Source organism: Octodon degus, unplaced genomic scaffold (assembly GCF_000260255.1).
Source record: "Octodon degus isolate 3935 unplaced genomic scaffold, OctDeg1.0 scaffold00239, whole genome shotgun sequence".
Taxonomy (NCBI): Eukaryota; Metazoa; Chordata; class Mammalia; order Rodentia; family Octodontidae; genus Octodon; species Octodon degus.
The window spans coordinates 2,012,199-2,017,869 of record NW_004524815.1 but is presented as its reverse complement, the minus strand read 5'-3'; the positions used below and the strand labels follow the sequence as shown (position 1 = coordinate 2,017,869).

Below are 5,671 nucleotides of genomic sequence, written 5' to 3'. Positions count from 1 at the left end.
TCTCTCCCTCTCTCTCTCCCCACAGGGAAACCAAAGGGCAAAGAGGAGAATTTGACAAGCTTTTCTCGGCATGGTCTTTGCCAGCTCTCTGTATCTTTGACAGTACAGAATTTTTAGGCCCTACTTCATAGGCATTTTGTTAAATTGAATTATAATATGTCTCGATCAAAAAAAAGAAAAAAGCAGGAAGGAAGATGACAAAGAATGACAATTTTTCTCTTTGGACATAATGAGAAAATGGAACCCTTGTAGTTCACCAGTTCATGACTTTGCTGAGAATTCTAAATAAAGAGCAAGGGATACAAAATATGAAATATAACCACTACTGTTGAATACTCCTCTTGTTTAGTAAAATTCTTTATCATTTTTAATGTTTTTTATTCTTTTTACTCTCTTTAAAAATAAAAGCAAAATAGAAAACACACACACAATTCCAGTCTATAAGAAACAAACAATAAACATCTGAAGAGATGAGATAGTTATCCATCTTAAAGGGTGACAGGTGCAAAACCTTTCAGCTAAATCTGAGTCACGTACCACACACACTCAGCATAGAGCAGGATTGCTTACAGCTGGAGTGGACGTGGGAGGCCTTCCCAGAGGAGACGAATTTTGAGGTCAGTTGGAAGGAGGAGGCGATGGGGGAACAACAGGTGAAACAGTCCAGGAAGGGGATCAGCATGACCACACGCACAACAGAAGAGCCAGTGAACTCTTGGGGCAGTATGCGGTACTTTGGGGACAATGACAGATAGTACAGGTTGAGGGCTCTTTTTGCAAATTGATTGGGACCAGAAATGCTTCAAATTTCAGATATTACAGTATCTGCACATGCACAATGAGCTCTCCTGGGGGTGGGGCCCAAGTCTAAGTATGAAATTCATTCTTACACAAAGCCTGGAGGTAATTTTATAAGTGCTTTTGAAGTACCTATATGTTTTGACTGTAATGTAGCACATGAAGTCAGTGAAATTTTCCGATGCAGCGTTATGTAAGTGCTCAAAACTGTCCAGATTCTGAAGCACAAGTCTAAGATCCTGTGATCCCCATCAAACCCGGGTATAGAACCCTGTGGTCTAAAGAATTATGAACCAAAGTACATGTGTTGGCCCATTAGCACCCCAAATGCATTGGTGAATGAGGAGAACTGTAGGAAGCACTCCTGTTAGAAAAGGAAAAGGAGTAGACACATGATGGACATCGCAACCCTGAAGTCCTGGTAAAGCACGGCTGCGTCCCTACCACGGGGTACAAAATGCAACTTTGTATGTCATGAATCCACTCCCTTGAGAAGAAAGGAGAGGCAAGAGGCAGGAAGAATTTCCCAGACCTGTGTTCTTATAGCTTTTAGAGAATACCATGACCATGACATTTTTTCCTACACAAAAAATTATGACCCAATTCTGTGTTTGACTTGTCCCTAAGTCCACATTCTTTTGCCACTTAGAGATCACCGGAAAGAGCGATGATAAGTTGGATGAGAATATGCGCACTGTCAGACTGCTGGCGCTGTCATGTTCTAGCTCAGCACCCCACGAGTATACGTCGTCTCTCTGCACTTCAACCTCCTCGTGTGTAAGTCAGGAATAAGAGTGCCACTCTGAAGAAGTTATGAAGAAAATTCTATAAGGAGAGAAAGCAAAGTCGCTCTTGCTCAGGGAGTGTGACCTTCACCGAGCAGGTGGGCATTTCTGGGTGCCCCGATTCAGTTTCCTTCCCACCTCCCAGTCTGATTCTGTACATACTGAATGTCGTTGCAGAGTGTGCACGAACTGGTCATCTTAAGAGAATGCCAGAACCTGTCCAGATTTTCATGAATGCAGACAGGTCTACCACTAGCAACCATGATAGCCGCAGAGTCAGCACCCCTGGAAGCCTATCTCAGTCACTTTCTTTGTCACTGGAACAAAATAACCAACACCAGCAACTTGAAGGAGAAGAAGTTTATCTTGGCTAATGGCTTCAATCCACGATTGGCTGCCTTACGGCAGAAATGCGATGGCTAAGAGCTCTGGAGGAGACAAAGGCCTGTTCATGCCCTGGTGGTCAGCAAGTAGAAAGAGAAGTGAATGAACCAAGAAGGGAATAAACACTTCCAGTCACCTGTCCCTTGACCTGTTGCTCCTCACCAAGCCCCACCTCCCAGCAGCCCCTTCAGCTCCATTCCTAATAGCGCCCTGAGCATCCCGCCGTCTTCCCAACAGGGGAGACTTGGAGGCCACTTGAGATCTAAGCCATCAAAGAGACGTCACGTGTCATACACTCTGCCAGGCATCCCACATATGACTTCTCACTAAAAAATAAATGTATAGCCGGCATCCTGCGCTGCGCGGCGCTGCACAGCGAAGATGGCGGCCTCCAGGTGGGTGCGTGCGGCTTTGCTCCTGCTCTGTGCCTCTGACCTACTGCTGCTGCCTCTAGCTGTGGTTTGTGCGGCCGAAGGCCCGGCCGGGAAGCCCGGCGAGACCACCCCGCCTCCGCAGAAGAAGAAGAAGAAGAAGGACATTCGCGACTACAACGATGCGGACATGGAGCGTCTCCTGGAACAGTGGGAGAGAGATGATGACATAGAAGAGGGAGATCTTCCGGAGCACAAGAGACCCCCCAGCACCTGTTGACTTCTCCAAGATAGATCCGGGCAAGCCTGAGAGCATCCTGAAGATGACAAAGAAAGGGAAGACACTCATGATGTTCGTCACTGTATCTGGGAGCCCCACAGAAAAGGAGACTGAGGAGATCACAAGCTTGTGGCAGGGCAGCCTGTTTAATGCCAACTATGACGTGCAGAGGTTCATCGTGGGCTCAGATCGGGCCATCTTCATGCTGCGAGACGGGAGCTATGCCTGGGAGATCAAGGACTTCTTGGTCAGTCAGGACAGGTGTGCTGATGTCACTCTGGAGGGGCAGGTGTACCCTGGCAAAGGAGGAGGAAGCAAAGAGAAAAATAAAACAAAGCAAGAGAAGGGAAAAAAGAAGAAGGCAGGGGATTCAAGATCACAGGCCTCAAAGGAAGACAACCGAGCTGGAAGAGAAGAACTGTGACAGCCACTCCCCTTGGAGCAGAAGGACAAGGGAGCCTGGCTGGTTTCATGGGCAGGGTGGGTGCTGCATATTTGGTGATGTTCTTAAGTCTTCTGGAAAGGGTCTGCCATGCAACCAGTCTGACCGGTACAGAAGTTACTGTTGTGAAGCCTTCAGGGATGAAGGTTTTCTGATTAATAGCAGACGCTGCCAAGTTTACACCTTCTCCAGAGTTGCCAGCCTGGACCCCCGACTTGTCGCTTCCCCAACAGACCTGATGGGTCATTGTCCTCACCTCACTGCTCTGTTCTGTTGGGCTGTGTCTGCTTCTGATTTTCTCCTAACCAAAAGACAGCAGGTTCTGATCCAACAGGCTTTTTAATACTTGGCTTCACTGGGTCACTGTTGAGCTGCAGCAGATTGCTTAGATCACAGTGAAGGTAGGGTGAGCCGTGGTACTGCTGTGTCACCAGGGAACTGGGCGCCCCAGCTGTGCAGGACACAGAGGTACGGGAGTGGTGCCACTTGACTCTGAGTCTTTACTTGAGATATCCCTGACTGAAGTCCCTGTCCTCAGCTGGAAGGAACTCTTGCTACCCTGTGGCTTTGTTGAGGACAGTGAGATCATTGTCAGATGTGCAGACTGGATGGACCAGCAGAGCCCTGAGCAGGCATGATGGAGACATGACAACTTCACGTGTTCTAGACATTTCCTTTGATAAGTGCCTACGCTTGTGCTTTTTGTGATACTAATGAGATGTGCTGCTGTTCATGTCTGAATTGTTACCCTTTGCATCATGGAGTCACTCTGAATAAGGACATTTATGTGCAGATGTCATTTTTAGGAATTTAAATTCTTTGAAGAAAAATATCAGTTGGGATTTTAATACATTAAAAATAGCACATGTAAAAAAAATAAATAAAAATAAAAATAAATGTATAAATGATTTAAACTAAATGTAGCATTTCTAGTCATACAAGAAAATCCTCAGATGTGGAAAAGCATTCTCCCTTTGGGTGTGCATCCTCATTACTCCATGCCACGTCCTGGCTTTTCCTCTCTTTCAATGTGCTTTTCTCTAGCTCAATGTCCATGTTATTATTGATGTCAGACTCTCCCTTTCTTGCCATTACATGATTCAAGTTCAAATATCTATCTTTCTCTCCATTAAAATGTAGAATTTCCTGGTTGACAGTGCATCTGTGTCTTACTCTGCTTTTCCCTGGCGCAGGGATTCATGGGAAACTCCCTACTAAAGGATGCCCAACCTCTGCGGGCCAGGTTCTGTACCTAGTATTCTTTGAATATGTACAAATGATGAGCACCGAGGTGAGTGGTACAACAGAGGAGGCTGCTGATGAGCATTTTGCAGAGCTGTGAAGATAACTGTGACAGCTTAACTTTAATAAAAGCTTTCCTTGGGGTCTCCTTGACTTCCTTGTTCCTCAGGTTATAAAACTGAGATGTCCACTCTAGGGCTCACTATGGTACAGAGCATCGTCATAACCTCTTCCCTCATCAGCAATCTGCCTCAGTCACTGCATACACAGATTGAAGCTGGAGGCACCAAGATCAGCCCAGCTGCAGTTGTGTGTAAAGCGAAGTACAGAGCCTTTGCCTGGAGACCTGATTTGCAGGTGTGTGGATGGCTTTGTGGAACAGGATAGCAGCTGGTCGGGTCAGAGTCTTTCAAGAAACAAAGAGGAAAATCAGCAGCTGCAGGAGGATGCTATGACCACCGTGAGAACACGGGAGACCCGAAAGGGCAGTGTACTGCTAGAGCTACATTTGCTGAGCTAAACTTCTGGGAGGCAGGGTAGTAGCACAGAGCAGGGATCGACAACAGAACAAACTATCGACAGTCATATCGGAAGCTCTGTCTAACTCGTATCCAACATAAGACCCTAATTTCAGCCAAATGATATCCATGACATTTTTAAGCCATGGCTCCCACCATTCACCTCCACATTCCCCCTGACTGTAACCCTGATCCTTACACACAGCCTTCTTTTTCTTCCACCGCTCAAGAACCAGTGATGGCTGTGGCGCCCTTTCCCTCTGGGAGTGGCCCGGTGTACCATGGGCTGAAGGAATCATTTGAATTTCTAAATAGGTTTTTAATGTGTTAACAAAATAATCCTCTTGACACTAAAGCAGATAATTGCCAGAGAGACTGTCTGGAAGGTAAAAGCCCTGCCCTGGAATTCTCCGAGGGGGATGTTTGCACCTGCAGGGCAGTTGGGGAAGACAAGGAGAGAGTTTGTATCATGAGAATGAAATTCACTGGTAGTCATTTGCTTACTCAAAGTGGAGACTGATATATTATCACTATGTTAGATGAGAAAACCAGGGGAAGTCCTGACTAGACTGTAGACGTTGTCCAGACGCCTCAGGAGGGGCTCAAGCTCCTTTACACCTCCCAAGCTTGGACGATTCCCCGAGGGCACCAGAAAACAAAACACCTCTCCGTCCCATCTCCGGTGCTGAGAATCAAATTCAGACCTCGCACTTGCCAGCCAGGGGCTCCGGGCCGCTCAGTGGCTCTCTAGCTCTGACTCTCTGGCCCATCTCTGGAAGCATCTCCAAGAGGAGTGGCTTGGGCCTGGCCTCCTAGTGTAGCAGCAAGCCAGCTGGGCACCAACAGCCAGC

General features: G+C 47.0%; 1 pseudogene; it reads left to right on the top strand.

Moving 5' to 3' along the window:
* Positions 1-2,319: 2,319 nt before the first annotated feature.
* LOC101564170 lies at positions 2,320-3,838 on the top strand (annotated as a pseudogene).
* Positions 3,839-5,671: the final 1,833 nt, after the last annotated feature.